This window comes from Sus scrofa, chromosome 16 (genome assembly GCF_000003025.6).
Source record: "Sus scrofa isolate TJ Tabasco breed Duroc chromosome 16, Sscrofa11.1, whole genome shotgun sequence".
Lineage (NCBI taxonomy): Eukaryota > Metazoa > Chordata > Mammalia > Artiodactyla > Suidae > Sus > Sus scrofa.
This window is the reverse complement of record NC_010458.4, coordinates 41,938,118-41,959,166: the sequence shown is the minus strand read 5'-3', so window position 1 is coordinate 41,959,166 and position 21,049 is coordinate 41,938,118. Positions and strand designations below refer to the sequence as shown.

At 33.7% G+C, this 21,049-nt stretch overlaps 2 long non-coding RNA genes across 5 annotated transcripts in view; one reads left to right on the top strand and one right to left on the bottom strand.

Moving 5' to 3' along the window:
* The window catches only part of LOC110257266, a 377,151-nt gene that overhangs the window by 313,099 nt on the left and 43,003 nt on the right, over nt 1–21,049 (top strand). The window lies entirely within an intron of this gene.
* Nucleotides 17,411–21,049, bottom strand: part of LOC106506511 — a 49,730-nt gene continuing 46,091 nt past the window's right edge. For all 3 annotated transcript variants that reach the window (XR_002339656.1, XR_002339655.1, XR_002339657.1), the window contains one exon: nt 17,411–17,607. This is a non-coding gene — a long non-coding RNA (uncharacterized LOC106506511). The remainder of the gene's footprint in view (nt 17,608–21,049) is intronic.

The window sequence follows — 21,049 nt, the reverse complement described above, 5'->3', positions numbered from 1 at the left end:
AAATATACTGAGGTAAAACACAGGGAATGGTAGAATGGTATCAGACTTTCAATGAATAGGTGAAGCAACAAAAGATTATAGAGTTTATAAGAGTAGACTAAAACCACTTGGCAAGTGGTTAAGCCAGGACAACAATCCATGCTTTCTGACCCCAAGGTTCCACTATATTTTCAATATGTTACTCTCTCACCATTCATGCACATCTTGATTTCAGAGATTATAAGATTTTTGGTATTTTTCCACTCAGTTTTCTATGCATGTATTTTTTTAAATGTTTAGTTGATAATATTGTGTCATAAAAAATGAAAGCTAACAGAAGTTTAAAAAATCTTTGGTGAGATTCATATCAGTTCATGTAGCTTATTTTTAGGTCAAAAAAGTTTATGACAAATTGCTTAACCACACAACCCATTATAAATTGATTTGCACACAACCTTCTCACTTCTCTAACTCTTTCCAGCCATATCAGATGAATAGCTTTTAATTTTATGGTCTATTAGAGGAAATGTTTTAAAAATTATTTATCCATGCACATTTTAAAAAAATGTGCTTCTACAAAAAAAAAACTGTGAACATACTTATTTTAAATATCCAATAAAGCATAATCTACCTAATACACAATTCTTCAGAGATCACCTCCATGGGATAGAGATAATGAAATGATTCAATTCACTTTGACTGTTACCTCCAAATATTTGTAGGGAATCAGCAATGTCTGTAGTGTTTTTTATAAATAATTTATTCTTTTTATTTGTATTCTTGGAGAGAAGGCAGCCTCTGCAAAAACCTTCAAATTAATGAGTAAATATAGCAATTGCAAGGAGACTATAAAAATATAACCCTAAGTCCCCAAACTCTAAGGAGTAATGATGGGGAAGGTAGGAGGACAGGAAGAACTTCCTTAAACAGCAGTCCAAGTAAACGTTCTCTTGGATTATATCATTTTGAAAATCAGATATTAATGTGCACTTAGGTCAAGGACATGTCTTGGAAGATGACACTAGGATGGCAGGAACTGTTTTATTTTTACTGTTGTATTCCCAATACATAGGAGAGTACTTTGGCCATAGATTCATTCAAAAACATTTATTAAATGAATACATGAATTAAAAATTCTATAAAAATCTTCTAAACATTAGGTTAAAGAAAGACAATTTTTATATAAATCTACCGGCCATGAAAATACCAAACCTAACCTCTTTCAGTGATTCAGAATTTTACCTAAACATTTCACCCATTTATCTAACCATCCATGCAATTATTAATTCTTCGATTCGTTTGAAACAATCTTGACTCTCCAGTATAAACCAGGTGCTGAGTTATTAAAGATAAATAAGAACTTAAGTGATGGTAGAGGTATAGCATTTTAATGTATATTTATAGCACAATATATGTACTACATAATATATTGGATATAAATACACACACATATATAATACAATTATATAGAATATATATATGCATGTGCATATGTGATTGTATATGTATAATATACATGCTATACACATTTATGTGAATTACTGTGACAGCGGAAATAACCAAAAGAGAGACACTAACACAGTGTTATAGGAGGTGAACATAGGAGGAAAAATCCTTATAGCTGGAAGCATCAGTCAAAGATCGTCATGCTGTTTTCACTCATGTGATTCTTATTTAAATAGTGCTACTGACTGAAATAAATGAACAGGCCAGTGTGAAAAAATGCATTCAACCAAGGTCTTTGCCGTTCTCCTTGGATAGGCTCCAGAGGGAAAAACATCAGAAAATTGATCTGCTCCAGAGACATTGGCTGCAAAGCCTTAGGCATTCTTTGACCAATCTAGCACTGAAAAGAAATGTTTGAGAAAGAGATATTATCTCTGCCACCACATTCCTAAGCCATGCTGAACTTTTCAGTAGCAAAATGCCCAAAAATAATGGTTTGGTTGAATTTTAGTTTCTCATTTTTTGTTTCGTTTGTATACACAAACATATACTTCTGTATGTATATAGTTATATGATTAATATATAAATGTAATTATATAGAATAAAGTTATGTATTATACATTATATATCATAGTACCAATAAAATGTTTAGAAAATCAAAATCAATGTAAACACTGTAAAAGGCCCTATTTGGATATGACATTATGTTAGGCAACACACACATGAAAGTTAAAAGGCATAGTTATTACAATTTTAGCTTCCATCAGATGGCATTTTTTTTTTTTTTTTTTTTTTTGGTGAGCATTATCTCTTTTGACCTTCACAAAAACATTATGGAGACAGTATCATTGACCTGTTTTACAGGTGAAGAAACAAAGGCTGTGAGTGGTTAGATGACGGCCCCTAAGGTCACAACACAGAATGCAGGTCTTCAATCAATGTATTTCCCACTACATATCACTGTACCATTCTTCAATAAATGACCCATGGTCTGCTGAAGAACTTTATGGGACTTCTTGGTGAGATAAAGTGGTCTGGAAAAGAAAGTCTTTCTTCAGAACTTATAAATGGCAACATCCAAAGTTTTTTTGTTTTAGTATTTTCAGTTCCTAAACCAAGGATCATCTTTGACCCATCTCCTACACTAAATGTATCAGCAGTTTCTCTTGGCTCCAGTATATATCTTGTATTCAGTCACTTCAGTATACATCTACTGTTAGCAGCTTAGTCCTGCTCATCATCATCTCTTGCCTGCCTTCCCATCTCCCTGTTTTCTCTCTAGTGCTCATTTCTATGAGGCATAAAAGGTGTGAAATTAAATTTATAGAAAAACATAACTCTAATTTCTTCAAGCAAATTAATTTAATGCTTTTGAAGAAATGATATATTCGTTTTATAACAGGATATTTTTGAAGCACTAATGTCATGAATATAAATATTTGACTAACAGGAACAGAATTAAAGGAGTTGATACATCTTTCAAATCTCATAAAAGCATTATGTAATATATTCAAGAAGCATCAAGTGTTTGAATTAGATCATCTTGGCTATGCTTAATTTTTTTTAACTGGGATGATATAGCCCAGGTGATTAAGTCTAATGGTCTGACTCACTTTTACTTGATACACATTTATAATTTTGATGAACAGACTTGCAAGGTGCTTCAAGGTAGAGTGAAAGGTACTACACTGTGGTCTTATCCCACAGCTTGCAATCAAGAAAAAGAAAGAAAAAGTGAGATTCGCATAGCACTTACCCGAGAGCTGCTATGTAGGTCCTGACCAGTTCTTGAGCACCATGGCTTCTCTGCATATTCTCTTTACAAGAGAGCAAGTGATCTCTTTAGGAATACAGTTAATCATCCATCCTAATTTGGTGACTTTCAGCAAAAGCAGCCTCTGTAGCAACAGTTAGAAATTGCTAGGGAATAAGAAATTAGACTGTATTTTTCTCTCTTTCTGAACTTCCAGGTATTTCTCCACACTCTTACTTCTTGATGTGGAAAAGTGGAGTTTTTTGATCCCCGCATCATTTCATAATTTGGATCTCTTTAGCATGAAATTTTGTTGAAACTTTTATAATTGAGATATCTCAAGATCTAAAGAAACCAAAAGAAAGAGGATTTGGTATCAGTGAATGAAATAAGTTTTTTGCTAAGTTTGAATCCTACTCCATAAAATTGACCTAGCCATTGGCATCAAGAAACAGGAAAACACTGTAGTTTGTAAATTATATTGAGATTATTAGGCTCTGAAACATATGCAGAAAAAATCAGATGAATACTAGTTTGACCTTAACATGTGATTGAAAGATTACAAAACTTGGCAAAAGCCATGAGAAACTAGTGACTAGTGGCTATATCAACAGTGCTTGTGTTTTAGAAAACAGTTTCTTGGGACCCTGGCATTTGAAATGAATTATAGCTGCCTGCAATAATTATTACCAAGCATATCCAGAGAAGCAGTGCCCCAGATTGTGAAAATTTTAAGCATTTTCTTCCCATTCTAAGTAGAATAGAGTAAGAAAACAATATCTTTTTGTTATTAACAAATGGAGTTTCTCAGCAACTATCAGAAAAATACAAGAAATAACCGTGTATTTTTTCCATTGCATCAAAACCGTATTTTTTTGGCTATGTAAGGACCAAACTGTAAAGTTGTAGCCAGAAATTGAGTGAAAATTCCAAGCTAAGATATATGCGTATATTTCAAAACATTTAAATGCTACTTAAATATAAATTTTAGATGTACATTGGCAGGTTAGATCAAAAAGACTTCTGGGTGTCTTTTATCTAACCATAAGTGATATTTTCTTGAGATAAATTACCAGAAATTTTTCTGAAACATTAAGATACAAGAGTCTATTGACTGACTTAGATCAATAATCAAAGAATGAACTTCATTCGGTTCTCAGGGCCACAACCCAGATACTTTCAAAGAAAATCAACCCCTATTTTGATCCTATATATGGCTCAAAACAAAATCAGTGAAGCTGGGAAATGGAGTGTTTTAACCTACTTCCAATGTCTATAGTCACCATTCTAAATTATTTTCCTTAAGAGTTTATAAAAATAAATATTATGAACTGACACTTATTTCTAGTTCTCTTTATATATTGTATGATAATTTCTAGATTTCATTTTTTAGTTTTACTAATAGTTTTTTAAATTATAATGTATAGTCAGTAAAACCTACAAATTTTAACCATGAAGCTTGAAGAATTTTAAGAATTGTAGATGTGTCGGTATCACCTCAAACAAGGGAAAGAATATTGTTATTACCCCAGAAAGCATACTTGTTACCTTGTCCAATAGATCCTAATTTCTATCATTGTAAATTAATTTTGCCTATTACTGAATACCTTATAAATGAAGTCATGTAATATGTACTCTTATATTTGTCTTACTTCTTTTACCCAACATAAAGTTTTTGAAATCCATCTATGAATTAGTATATACCAATGTTTGTATGGCCAAGTAGTGTCCCTTTGTGATGAATGTCTAGTTTATTATTTTTTATGTTATTGATGGACATGCACGTTACTTCCAATTTCAGACTATGAATCAAACTAATATACATACTTGTACAATACTTTTGTAGACATACAGGTTTATTTGTGCAATTCCTTGGAGCAGATTTTCTGTGTCACAGGTCACATTTATGTGTAAACTTATAAGAAACTACCAGTTTATCAAAATGGCTGTAGCATTTTACAATAATGCCAGCAGTTTATGAAAATTTTCGTTGTTCTACATTCTTGCCAACACATAGTCTCCTCAAATTTTTAATACTACACATTCTGCAAGATGTATAACATTATCTCATTGTGGCTTCAATTTGTTTTCCCTGGTGAGTAATAATGTGACTACATTTTCATATGCCTATTGGTAATTTTGGAATCTCCATTAGTGAAATATCTATGTGAATATTTTCATCCATTTTTTTTAAGTTAGGGTGTTTGGTTTCTCATAAATAATTTGTAAATATTTGCTATGTATCTTGAATATAAGTTGTTTCATATCTCATATGATGTCAAGTGTGTGGCTTGCATTTTCACTTTCTTAAAAAATATCTTTAAATGACACACGTTTTAAATTCTGATAAATTGTAATTTATCGGTTTTTTCTATTATGGTTAGTATCTTTTCTGTTCTAAGAATTTTTTGCCTGCCTAAAGATCAGAAAAACATTTACCTGTTTTATATTCTAGAAAAATATAATGTTTTTACATTCAGATGCAGCTAATAATCCATGTCAAATTCATTTTTATATATAGCGTGAAGTAGGGCTCAAGGTTTATTTTCTATTCATATGCATATAAACACATGTATATGTGCATATATGTGTACATGTGTATATATACACTAACCCATACCCAAAAAACCCACACACACACACTGATACTCATGTTCCAGAGCCACTTATTGAAAATGTTTTACTTCACCTGTTGAATAATTTTACAATCCATGTGATCTATTTCTGGTCTCTATTCTGTTTGCTGATAAGTGTCACTGTGCTAACCACATTATCTTTTTTTAAATTAAAACATAGTTGATTTATAATGTGGTGCCAATTTCTGATGTACAGCAAAGTGACTTGTAAATTCTCTTTTTAATATCCATTAATATCTTTTCCATCATGGTCTATTCCAGGAGATTGGATATAGTTCCTTGTGCAGTAGGACCTTGTCGTTCATTCATTCTAAATGTAATTGTCTGCATCTATTAACCCAAAACTCCCAGTCCATCTCTCTCTGTGCCCCCAGTCTTAATTATTGTGGCTTTATAGACTGTGTTAAAATCATCAATATAAAATTTTCAATTATGTTTTTTCTCTCTTTCAATATCATTTTGACTAAGCCCTTTGCACTTCAATATAAATTTTAAAGTTAGCTTGACAATATTTACAAGAAAATCCTTTTGGGACTTTGAGTGGGTTACATTAAATCTACAAATCAACTTAGAGAAAATTAACATCTTGACAATATTGAATCTGAATCCATAAAACAAAAATAATGCTCCATTTATTTAGATCTTCTTGAATTTCTGTCATCACTTTTTTTGTAGTTTTATGTGTAGAAGTTTCACATTTCTTAAAATTAAACTTATGTTCATATATTTGATGGAATATTTGATGCTATTGTAAGTGATATATTTTTAGTTTCCAAATATTTTTTGCAAGTATGATGAAATACAGTTGACTTTTGTTGTAAAGACACTTACCTTAGTTAATGCATTTATCATTATAATATGCTAATATACATGTTTATAGATATATTCTTTGTACAAAATTACATTGGTGGTGTATAAAGACAATTATTTCTTTTTTTTTTTTTTGCTTTTTTTTTTTTTTTTTGCTTTGTAGGGCCACAGCTGTGGCATATGGAAGTTCCCAAGCTAGGGGTCAAAACTGCTGCTGCCAACCTATACTATAGCTACAGCAATGCAGGATTCAAGTTGCATCTGCAACTACACCACTGCTCACAGCAATACCAGATCCTTAACCCCCTGAGCAGGACCCAGGTTCAAACCTGAGTCCTTATGGACACTAGTCAGATTCGTTTCTGCTGTACCACAATGGCAACTCCCAAGACAATTATTTCTTAACTTAATTGCGTCTATAGCTAAATATATGTTTACAGTCTAGTTGTGTTCTATTCTTCTGTTAGTATTATAAACATGTTTGCTATGGAGATTGCAAATCATTCTTAATCTATCACAGCACATCTGTACTAAATATTCTATCACATGACATATAAGAACTTTATATCAGTAAAATTGTACTTATCCACCTTCCTACCCTTTGCCTTTCTTTGTCTTTATTTCACTTCTACACCTTATAAAATCTCATACATAATTGTAATTATTTTTGTTTTAAGCAATAATTCATCATTAAAAAAAATACGTATCTACTATTTCCAGAAATGTCCATTTATCTCTGAAGATTCAGTCTTCCTTCCAGAATCATTGCTCTACAGCCAAAAGAACTATTTTTTTAATATTACTCAATGAATTTATTATATTTATAGTTGTACAATGATACAGCATTTTCATCCCAAAACCCCAGAATCCCCCCACCACCCAAACTGTGTCCTTTGGAAACCATAAGTCTTTCAAAGTCTATGAGTCAGTATCTATTCTGCAAAGTTCAGTCTGTCCTTTTTTCAGATTCCACATGTCAGTGATAGCATTTGATGTTGGTGTCTCATTATCTGACTGACTTCACTTAGCATGATAATTTCTAGGTCCATCCATGTTGCTAAAAATGCTGGTATTTCATTCCTTTTAATGGCTGAGTAATATTCCATTGTGTATATGCACCACCTCTTCTTGAGCCACTCCTCTGTCGATGGATATTTAGGTTGTTTCCATGACTTGGCTATTGCAAATAGTGCTGCAATGAACATTGGAGTACATGTGTCTTTGCGAGTCATGGTTTTCTCTGGGTAGATGCCCAGGAGTGTGATTGCTGGCTCAAATGGTAGTCCTAGTTTTAGTTTTCTGAGGAATCTCCATACTGTTTTCCACAGTGGTTGCACCCATTTACAATCCCACCAACAGTGTCATAGAGTTCATTTTTCTCCACACCTTCTCCAGCACTTACTGTTTGTAGACTTTTTGAAGATGGCCATACTGGCTAGTGTAAGGTAGTGGTTTTGATTACATTTCTCTAATGGTGAGTGATGTTGGACATCTTTTCGTGTGTTTTTTGGCCATCCATATGTCTTCTTTGGAGAATTGTCTGTTTAGATCTTCTGCCCATTTTTGTGATGGGGTTTGTTTTTTTTTTTTTTGGTATTGAGTGGTAGGAGGTGTTTATAAATTTTGGAGATTAATCCCTTGTCAGTCAATTCATTTGCAAATATTTTCTCCCATTCTGTGAGTTGTCTTTCCATTTTATTTAGGATTTCCTTTGCTGTAGAGAAAATTTTAAGAACTAATATTTCTTGCAGTGCTAGTTATTAATCCTAGATATTTAAGATTTTTCTAAAATTGTCTTTATATAACTTTAATTTTTTGAAAGAAATTTTCACAGGGTATACAATTTTTTCCAAGCATTTTAAGGATGTTATTCCATTGTCTTCTGAGTTTTGTTGCTTATGATTAAAAAAAAAAATCAGCAGTTCCTCTTCTTGTTCCTTTGACTATGACTTTTTTCCTCTTGGTATATTTATTGCTTTCATTTTAATTTTGGTTTTAAGAATTGTATCCAGTATATGTTTTTGGTAATCTTCATATTTATCATGCTTTAGTTTCACCAAACTTTTTAATCTGTGGGTTGATGTCTTTTATTAATTTCAGACAAGATTTTGGCCATTATTTCCCAAAATATTTTTTTACTTTAAAAAATATTGTAGTTGATTTATAATGTTTTGTCAATTTCTGCTGTACAGTAAAGTGACTCAGTTATACACATATATACATTCTTTTTCTCACATTATTCTCCATCATGTTCCATCACAAATTATTAGATATAGTTCCCTGTGCTATACAGCAGGATCTCATTCCTTATCCACTCCAAATGCTATAGCTTGCATCTACTAACCCCAAACTCCGAGTCAATCCCACTCCCTCTCCCTACCCCTTGGCAACCACAAATTTTTTCTCTATGTCCATGAGTTTGTTTCTTTTCTGTAGATAAATTCATTTGGGCTCTATATTAGATTCCAGATATAAATGATACTATATGGAATTTGTCTTTCTCTTTCTGCTTATTTCACTTAGTATGAGAGTCTCTAGCCCCAAATATTTTTGATGTCCCTTTTGATCATAACTCTCCTTTTCATTTGAGTCTTAAATTATATCTACATTCTAGCCCATCTGCTACTGTCCCACAATTTTACCATTATATTTGAGCTCTAGCACTTATAGTGTATAACTTTAGAACTTTAGAACAGTTTTTCTCAATAGGAGGTAGTTTTGTCCCCAAGTGGACATTTAGCAATGTTAAGAGACATTTCTGACTATCATAATTGGGCAGGGTGAGTTCTGCTGCCTTAACAATTTACAATGTGCAGGACAGCTCTTCACAATAAATAATTATCTGATTCAAAGTGTCAATAGTATCAAGACTGAGAAGTCCTAGAATATAGCAATAAACAGTTTTTATGCATCAGAAGATAAAAAATTGTAGAATGTTGTTGCATCTCAAATGGAAAGATTTAGTCCAATCTTAGATCAAAATCCCAGCAAAATTTGAATTAACAAGTTAATTTAAAATTTCATAAGAAATGTCCTATTTGGCCCATGAATTTCTTTACAGATTTTCTTTTTCCCTAAAATATCTAATTTGGAGAAGGGAATGAGTTCTATTTGTAATGTAAAATGCTCTTTTTGAAGACATTACATTTTAAGTTCTAAATTGTTTGATTTCATATCTGACATATCTCATTTTAAGTGATTTTTTTCAAAACAGGTAACTAGATGAAGTTCCCGTCGTGGTGCAGTAGTTAATGAATCTGACTAGGAACCATGAGGTCACAGGTTCGATCCCTGGCCTTGCTCAGTGGGTTAAGGATCCAGCGTTGCCATGAGCTGTGGTGTAGGTCTCAGACATGGCTCAGATCTGGCGTTGCTGCGGCTCTGGCATAGGCCAGCGGCTACAGCTCTGATTGGACCCCTACCTGGAAACCTCCATATGGCACGGGAGTGGCCCTAGAAAAGGCAAAAAGACCAAAAAAAAAAAAAAAAAAAAAAAAAACAGGTAACTAGGAGATAGTTTCTTAGGGTTCAATAAATTTTGACTACATATAGAATTTTCCATAAATCTTTGAACAATTTGCTTTATTTTATTCTAGAATCTGTTAGTATTAATATAAGTGGTTGATCCCAATCTGATTCCTATTTCTTCATGAGAAACTTGTTTAGTTGATTTCTAGGTACCAGAGTATAAAAATTGTACTTAAAATGTATTAAGTGTCTAACTGCAACCATATTTATATATTTCTTTAAATTTACACATGATACAAATTGTTTCAATTAATAGTGTTTTAAATCATGAAACTGCACAGCAATAACTTACATTCTGTTAAGAAAAATGGAAGTGGTATACAATTTAATGTAGACAGATTAGGTGATTTCATGCTTTCTCCAAGCTGATGTCTCAAATTTAATCTCCAGTACAGAGTTCATTTTAACACCAGACTCACCTAGCCAACTCCCTAAATAATATGTGTGATAGGCATTTTAAAATAAACATGTCCACAACTGAACCCTTTACTCATCCCTTAGACATCTTCTGCTCCAGTCTTCTACATCATCCATCAGTTGCTTGAGACCATTCAAGCAACCAACAAAAAATAAACAAACAAAAAATAAAAACAAATTTGGACTCATTTTATTAGTCCACTCTTTCTCTCATATCCCATATCTAATTTGTCTTACCATAATGATCTGATAAATATGTAATACATATCATGATACTTCCCAAAACTTTGCAATGACTCCCCATGCACTCAAAAGGTAATCATCAGTATAATGATCTATGTATTTCTAAATGATACAAAACCACATCCTTTATTACCTTCAAGACTTCATCACCTATGACTCTCCATGTTGCTTTCTCTGACCCAAATGAAATTGACTACTGGCCCTTTCTTGCTGTTCCTTGAACATTCCTGGAATGGTCTCTTCTTTAGGCCTTTTCATTTGCTGTTTTTTTAATCTGCAGTGATTGTCTTTAGATATCCAAAGGTCTTCCTCCTCTGAGTTTTTTTTTTTTATACTCTGGTACCTAGAAATCAACTAAATAGGAGTCTACTTCACTTAAACATATATAAAGACAAAAAAGAACAAATTATCAATGATAGTCAATAGTATTGTATCTGATTGATCACTGTGTCTATGACACATTAAATAAGCTTCAACTGCAAAAAGTGGCAAAAGATACAAAATTTAGGGAAGTAGTCAAGCTTTTCATTTTTCTTACATAATTCTTGAGTGACTAATTATGTTCATGACTTGACAAGTATTTTAGCTGAACTCATTTTTTAAAATGCCACAGTGAATTTTTTCACTATGCTTTTCAATATCAGTAACTAATTAGTGGGCATCATCTGTATGAAAAATAGTTCAAAACTAATTTAAAGAATTTCCTCCTGGTTATTTTCAAGTGTTTTCTGATGTGCTTGCTTAAGTCTTCCTGTTGTGTTTGTTTTCTTTTGTTTTGTTTGGCTTGCTTTGGGTAAATTATAAAAATTTTGCTAGTGTCAGTTAAGAAGTAAAGAGATAATAATAATGGGGAAAGTAAATAAATTAATAATATTAAGGACACAGTAACAAAGTATTAGATGTATGCAGAGAAGTCAGAAAGAAATTAAGACCATTTCTTGTAGATGATAATTTTGATGTCTCATCTTGCACAGTTCAGTGTTTCTCAAACTGTGTACCTTGGACAATCTTAAGCTAAATCAACCAAAGTACCTCTTGAAAATGCAGGTTCCTCTGGAGTTCCTTCTTGCTGTGGGACAGTGGGCTAATCATCCAACTGCAGTGGCTTGGCTTGCTGAAGAGGTACAAGTTCGATCCCTGGCTGGCACAGTGAGTTAAAAGATCTAGCATTGCTGCAGCTAAGGCACAGGTCGCAGCTGCAGCTCAGACTCAGTCCCAGGCCTGGGAATTTCCATATGCCACAGGTGCAGCCATTAAAAAAATGCAGGTTCTGTAAAGTTACTGTACTTATTAATGAGGATCTGCAGTTGAGGGGAGGGTTTCTACAGCCTGAAAAATATATTTTATTTTCATATTTTGGAAAAAAAACTGTTGGAATATTTTATAGTATAAAATATATATTAATTTATTGGATTATTACAATATCTATGTGTAACAGTCCGAAAAATTGCTATCATCTCTCAGGTTACAGATTAAAAATCAGGCTTAAAAGGGTTAAAGTAAATTTGGACAAAGTAAAATCTTCAACACAGGTGTTCCAGTCTCTGGTGATGAGCCAGTTGAAAGAATAAAAAAATGATGTTGCTCTAGTTAGATTTTATTTCAGTCTCCCTCATTTATGAAGTATGCCCTTAGAATGGATATTTAAACTTTCCATTCCTCATTTTTTTTTATTTGTTTTGTTTTGTTTTTGCTTTTTCATTCCTCAGTTTTACAAGTTATTAGTCAGGATTACAGAAAAGCCAGTTCTGAGTTGAGGATTCCTATGCAAATTATCTGTTAAGGAAATATTACCAATAATAAACAGTAAGTGCTGATGGAAGGAAGAGTAGGAAATGGAGAAAGCCAAACAAGGATGTGATTGACGAAAAGTCCTGGCATCACATTTTCCCACAGGGAGTTGTGGAGTATATATTCCATCTTGTCCTGACTCAAGTAAGGAAGCTGGGCTGGACTCCTGCCCTAGTCACTCACTCTGAGCATCCCAGGAGAGACATAAAATCCCAGCATTTCCCACAATCTATGCAAGCAGGCAAAGTGGCTTCAGGGGCCTTTGGACAGCCCCAAAGAGTCACAGGTGCAGGCTATTAGATGCAAGAGAACATAGAAGCTGAGGAAATACTGGTTGTTTAAGAACAAATGTGCTTTTAATAAGAAAACATTGAAGATGGCACTCCCAGTAAATACAGATTAGTAATTAGTCCTAAGATGAATAACTTTACCACCATTCAACTCTTTTTTCATTTATGTTTTCTCTTTCATGTAAAAAGTTAATAATAAACTCTGCCCTGCCTTCTTGTAATACTGTTGTTTGAATCAAAGAGAATAATATTGCACAACACTTTGTAAAAATAAAAGTGCTGTTCCTATGAAAGATATTTTATTATTGAAGAGACATTTTGGAAAACCTCTTTCTGAAGGTTCATATGCTGAGAGGATTTTGTTCTTTCTGGAAGCAAAGTAAGAATCCTTAAATACAGCTGTTCTCTGATACTAATGGTATATACAGTCCTAAGCTTATTATTCTTCACCATCTTTTACTGAAGACTATAATGTTGAAACAACCTGACCATTATTAAAAGCACATTCCACACTAAAGAGTCAGTGTTTAGTGGTGTATCAATTAAAATTGAATCAGATGAATTCTGATGGAATTCTGCTTGTATCACCGTATTGTTCTACCTTTCAACTATAAGTTCGTAAATTCATTAGAAATTTTGAACCATGGATTTCATCAATAGGCTGGTTATGTTAAACTTTTCTTAATGAAATTTAACATTTACAATAGCTCAAAAATAGTACATACTCATATGTGTCATTGGATAACGGAATATCTTCTAATGCAAATATCTCTCAAAAAGTTGTGGTAGAAAGTTATGGGAAGAAGAATTGAACACTATAGAGTATCCACTGATCCATTTATAACTATCATCCTCTTCTGAAGATGTAGAGATTTGCATACATAAATGTGTTTCTAATTTCTGAGGATAGAATGTAAATTCTTCAATAAATGATGCCACTTGAAGGCAGGGTGCATTTTATTTTACAATGCAACAAAATAGAGTTCACAAGTTGCAAAGACTGTTTTCATTACATAGAATCTAGCTGTCTTAACTTTTTACATAACTATGAGGGATTTGAAGGAGAATCACATTTACATGTGTGAGCAAAATATCTCTTAAGTTGTGCCATATTTTTCAACTTTATTTGAAAGTATCAAAGCCTAAATTTAGAAGTCAACTCTGATTATCATTCAGTATTATTAATAAAAAAAGACAGTGAAAAAGATATTCATATACATTATCTCACATGATCTTCTACAGTGTTTATTGGGACCACATGAACATTTGTCTCAAGGTCATAATTTTTAGAGTTTTATAAATGAAGTTGTGTTGACTCCATTGGTATTGTTCTCTGTGAACATGCAGTGTGACAGTGTGAGCATGTGGTATAACAAAGGCCAGTTGGGAACAAACATCCTCATGGATTTCTTTGTCAGTGGCCTTCAGACTATTGGAAAGTCCTGGCTATAGGAAATTGTTGACTTAAGGAACGGACTTAAGGAAGAGACTTAAGTCAACAATTTCATCAGATTCTGGCTTTTATCTTATTCATCTAAAATTAGAAATGAGGAGTTCCTCTTGTGGCTCAGTGGAAATGAATCTGACTAGTATTCATGAGGATGCAGGTCCAATCCCTGGCCTCACTCAGTGGTTAAAGATTCAGCATAACTGTGAGCTATGACGTAGGTCACAGATGCAGCTCAGATCTGGTGTCACTGTGGCTGTGGTGTAGGCCAGTGGCTACAGCTCCAATCCAACCCCTAGCCTGGGAACCTCCATATGCCACAGGTGTGGCCTTAAAAAGACAAAATAAATAAAATTAAAACTAGAAATGAAAATTTAGCCTTAATGGATACAAAGGAACCTGAAAGTCTTAGCCATCTAGTGATTCAAAAAACTTATTTTTGCATCTGCCTTTTTTCTTTCTGTTGTAGAAGAAGGGCCATGTGACCTGATTATGGTCCATAAGACTCTTCGGCTGCTGCATAGAAAGTAAAAAGTACTCAATCTTTGACTCTCTATTTATGCTTCTAAAATTGTTTTTGATCCCAGACTTTACCTTTCAAAATCCACCAAGGTTACATTTAAATACTACATCCTTAATTTAGTCTTTTCAAGTTTCTTTTGGCAGTTGCTTATTTTTTCATGTGTTGTATTTCTGCATATTACATACTATTATTAGTGTGTTTATTGCCATTAACCTTCTTTGAGGAGAAATTTCCATACAACACTCATTTTTGTATCCCTCTCCATGGTACCTTTCACAAATGTGATGTTCAACAAATGCTTATTGAGTAGAAAAAAGTAAAAATATAATTGGACTTGTAATACTTTCTCAAAGAACTTCACGAGTTCTCACATATAATATTTAAGTGAGATATGGAAGTAATTTCATATGCTGAACTAAAAGCCACCCCTATTCAGGACATCAAGTCTACATATATTTTTGCTATCCTTGTAGGGATATCCAAATTACAAAAGATACTAAAGAAATCAAAGAGATCTTATATTTTAAATAAAGCCTCTATCTTCAGAATCTGTTTTGTTCTTAAGATTATTTTTTTTCCAGTGATGTGTGGAGATAACCTTTTTACGTATTCCAGGGGTAGGAAGATCTTTTTTTTACTATAAGATCAACACTTTCTGTGGACTCATAGAAAGATTTCAGGATGCCCATCTTCTTTCATACTAAGGCTCTTTAGATTTTTTTTCCAGTGACCCTACATTTCCTTAAATTTGCTTCTGCAGATGTGACTGTCTTCCTGGAATACCACCATCTACACAAACTTCCCTTTTTGTAGATGGCCCCCATTAATTTGTCATGGCTTAGCTTATGTACCACTTCATCACCCCAGAAGATTCCCTTCCTCACCCATCCCGGTGTAGATTTCAGTACAATTCATATTGCACTTAACACATACCCCTAATCCAATGCCATCACATTGGATCAGGGTAACTGATGGTCTTATTTTTGGACTATAAGCTCCATGAGAAGAGCAATCATTATATATATTGCTAGCACCTAGCAAAATGCCTTAAAAGTCATAGGAACATAATAATCTTATATATGAATATTGTTTAAATAAGCATACTATTTTATGAAAGAGAGAAAAGTGGTCACCACAGTCCCTTTCTGTTATTCTTGGAATTGACACATCCAAGGCAATGTCTCTTAATTTGTGTTGAGAACAACAATACCTTCTTTTTCTAAGGAAAACTCTATGGCATTAACTAAATCAGCTGAATATTTTACTCTGGGCTCCTGGCTGTGCAAATAAACACTCTTTATATGCACTTAAATCAGGAAAAGAGAAACAAGTGATTCAAATGTCCAATGCCACCTACCTCTGTTGTGCCAACTATACTAAAATTTTGTCAGGTTTACTAAATCATACAATTAATTTTGTACCCAAACCATGCACTAATTCTCAGTTGTCTGAGAATTTTATATTATTCACTACTATGGTGTGAGTTAACTGATTTTAAAAATGCCTTTCCTAAGCAAATATTATTGATATTTAAAATGACAGATTACTGTTATCTCATTTACCCTACATGGAGAAAATTTAGGACTTGTTCAAATAGATACAGGCTCTAAAATAAATCTTCTGACCCGCTTGATCCTGTCATGTAAGTAACTAGCCAGTGCAAAGCCTCTCCAATTACTACAGGCATCTGTATCTACCTCTCTATGGGAAGTGGTCAAGAAGCAATGATCAGGGGTCCATATTAATTTTCTGCTGATGAGAATTTTGACTTGTAGTAAAGTCCTTTACAAAATGACTTCAACTTCTTCTAGTTGCTTTGCAAAACCTGTGAACTAAAGTCTCAAATCTGTATTAGTTATCTCTAATACACAGGTCTCTAGACACCATTATTTTAATGTGGAGTCTGAATATAAGGAAAGTTTGAATGGAAAGCCTTATGCGTGTTGCCATTATTGCACTGTCAAAGATATTGTCAGGATGGAAGAATAGCACCAATTAAAAAGAGCACTCTCATTATTGAAGATGATTGACTTATAAGACTTTAATGATAGAGAGAAATAAAAGTTAGAACTCCTTCAAAATGAGTCTTAAAAAATAACACTATTTCAGATAACAATGTAATACTTTTATGGTATGACAGGAAAATAGTGCTAAAAACTGGAATGACCAAAATGGAATGTCTCTAGGCAAAAAGGAAAGAACTAAGCAAAATATATACAAGCTGCCTGTCAGTCCTAACCAATAAAGTAATTCCTGATAACTGACCATATTATTCTCCAATTCCAGTTACTTTCCTGGAGTAACTATCACAGCTGTCACAGTTTCCTTGATATGTCCCTGGTTATACCTAAAATTATGCCTTTTGTGACACATCCTGCTACTGATTTCTATTATAGTCATCTTAAACACATTTCTTTGTCCATTCTTGCCTAGCCCCAATATGATAGTGGGTATACTTTTTTATTAAGAATTTGATCTATTGAATTAGATGTGCTGTAATGTTAAAATACTATTTCAAAGCTCAGAAAGTAGAAAGGATGTAATAAATTTTGTGCTTTATTCCAAAAACAACAACAACGACAAATAATTTAGTGGGAGGTATAGTAAAGAGTTTTAGGTAATAATACACTTGTATTGATAAGCAGAAGAAATGGCTGGGTTTTTAATTTCAGCAGATATCACTGTGAACTCCAAGTGCTCTCTGACTTCATGTGTATATGGCAAAATGTCCAGAATAGGTGAATCTGTGGAGAACAGAAAGGAGATTAGTGGTTGTCAGAGCTGGAGGACTGATGGCAAGTGGGTATGGAATTTCTTTGGGGATGATTAAAATGTCTTGGAATTAGACAGTGGTGATGGTTATATGGCTTTGTGAATATACTAAAATGTATTGAATTGTATACCTTTAAAAAATGATCTATTCACTTGAAGATTGCATTAGCACCTAGAACATTTTCCAATGTGTGCAAATATTAGCAAGAAGCGAAGATTATTTTAAGCCAATTAACCTACGATTGACAGTTCACCAAACCAAGAATAATCTTTGAGTGAATAGCAGGATCATGAAAAAGGCAGCCACATGAAAGTATCTTAAGCAATGTGATATATCATCTTCAAAGTAAAAAATAAAAAATAATTATCCAAATAATATCATTTTGGCTTAAGAAACGAAAGCTTGGACTCATGAAAGATTTTCAAAGGATATGTAATAAGACAATAAGAGATCTTATTTTAATTAATTCCATCACTTTTCAGAATAATTTCAGATGACTTGAAACTTTAAGTCCAATGAGTATACTTCTTATCTAAACAAAAATATATCTTTTTTTTAATCTGGTGATTTATTATGTATGGAAAGATAGATGATTTGGGCTCTAAAATATTACTTTCTAATAAATGGTATCATAATCTGTTTCCATTATATTCATTCAGTATTCAAAAACATGAAATAAATGTGTTTCTGTGAAGTTCATCAGATTTATTCACAAGTCCAATGAAACAAACCCAGAAGACCTAGACAGTGGCACTATGCTTGGGGTCCAACAAAATGGAGTTTCAAGAACTCAAGCAAAAACTAAAATATTTAAAAAATAAGAAGCAGGAGTTCCCGTCGTGGCGCAGTGGTTAACGAATCCAACTAGGAACCATGAGGTCGCGGGTTCGGTCCCTGCCCTTGCTCAGTGGGTTAACGATCCGGCGTTGCCGTGAGCTGTGGTGTAGGTTGCAGACGCGGCTCGGATCCCGCGTTGCTGTGGCTCTGGCGTAGGCCGGTGGCTACAGCTCCGATTCAACTCCTAGCCTGGGAACCTCCATATGCCGCGGGAGCGGCCCAAGAAATAGCAACAACAACAACAACGACAAAAGACAAAAAAAAAATAAAAAATAAAAAAATAAAAAAATAAAAATAAGAAGCAGCTATTCTTTTTATGAATAAAAGGCTCAATTGAAGACATATTGGATTATTACTAAATAATCAGAAATGATTATTTCTGTTCTCCTGGGTAAAGACATTCCATTAAATAGTGAATAAACTTTGGAATTCCCATCATGGCTCAGTGAAAAAAAAATCTGACTAGTATCCATGAGGATGCAGGTTCAATCCCTGGCCTTGATCAGTGGGTTAAGAATCTGGCATTGCCATGAGCTGTGACGTAGGTTGTAGATGTGGCTTGGATCTGGCATTGCTGTGGCTATGGCGTAGGCCCCAGGTGCAGCTCCAATTAGACCCTTAGCCTGGGAAACTCTATATGGCATTTGTACAGCCCTAAAAAGACAAAAAAAAAAAAGTGAGTAAATATGAAGCAAATGCAACCCTTCTCCAACAAATCTCTCTTTGGTTTCTGAAGGACCAGATTTATGGCAAAAAAAAAAAAAAAAAGTACCTGAGGAAAAAGCTAAAAGACTAAAAGACAGAAGTATGAAAAACTTCAGACAGATATCTTCAGTCATCTAAATCAATGCCACAGCAGTGTTAAATACCATCACACAGGAAGGTGTGACTACTCCAGGAATGGAATGTCACTTGAAGTCATATACATATTCCTAAGGTATTTATAAATATGATGACAAAGAGGGAATTATACAGGAGACTATTGAAGCACATCTTATATTTTACTACAAATATACAAAAGAAATAATGATCAAGAAAGCATTCAAAAAATTGCTGCCATCAGAGCTAAGAGTTCCAGAAACTGTAGAGTGAGATCAACAGAGCAGCAAATCATACGCGTGAAGGAAACAAACTATATCATAAACCATATGACCAGAAAGTAAAGAATTCAAATTCAGTGACTAAAATTGAAATAGACAGTAACTTATTGAAGGTGGCCTTATTGTTATGTCTTAAAAGAGGCTTTAAGCATTATTCAAGATGATACTAGAGTTAGGCAGGCATGTAATAATTAAAGCTAACAGTTATGGATCCCTTACCATGTGAGAGGCATTTATTTGTTTCATATTCACTTAATTCTTACAACAACCTTATGACAAAGCACTATTGTTATGTCCATTTTATAGGTGCAAAAACTGATGCTTAGGATGAATCACATAGATAGTTGTATATAGTAGAGCCAAACGTCTAAGGCAAGCAGTATGAGACATTGCTTGTGCTCTTAAACACTATGTGATTCTGTGATCCAGGAAGTAACCATATATCAAGGGAGAGGGAATTTGAAAGTGGAGGACTCATTTTTCTATGATTAGATCACCAAACACAGTGAGATACAAATTTAAGAGGAAACTTGAAGGAATTGTGAGATTTTCCTCTAAAACTCCTTTAATACTTAATGCAGTGACTTTCAGGTTCTTTACGTGCATCTTATTGGAGCCCCACTGTATAAAACAAGTACAAAGAAATATAAACATGGAGTTCCCGATATGGCACAGTGGAAATGAATCCGACTAGGAACCATGAGGTAGCGGGTTCGAACTCTGGCCTCGCTCAATGGGTTAAGGATCTGGCATTACCATGAGCTGTGGTATATATAGGTCACAGGCATGGTTCAGATCTGGTGTTGCTGTGGCTCTGGCATAGGCCGGCAGCAACAGCTCTGATTAGACTCCTAGCCTGGGAACCTCCTTATGCCAAGGGTGCAGCCCTAAAAAGACAAAAGACAGAAAAAAAAAAAAAAAAAGAAAGAAAGAAAGAAATACAAACATAAACAATCTACCCCAGAATCTTTGCCTAGGTCCCCTTGCATCTTCATAGATAGCTCAAAATAATTCTAGGATTCTTCGTAACATCATTTGGAACTTGCTGACAATCAGACTCTCAGACCTGGGAGAGGTCTTCAAGGCAACTTCCCCACCCACCCACAAGGTTAGTTCATTCATTAGGTTTTCCTTACATATCCCAGATGCTTAGTATTTATTAAGTGAAACAAAGTGAAGGACTGTGTTTGGGAACAACCCAAATACCAACAACTACCCAATTGCAAAGTTGAGGCAAGTAGAACTCAATTTCCATGTCAATACAGTGGGATGATAACTTGCAGGGTTACTGTAAGGATTAGAAATAGTGTACATAAAGTGCCTGGCACAAAGGAGATATCAGTAAAAGGTAGCTGTTATTTTCATTATCATTATTACTGGTATTTATTTCATAAAAATACAATGTTCTGAGCCCTAAATGCACTATACGTTTTGTTCAATTTTCTTTGATTAATGACCAAGTGTTATTTTTCTTTT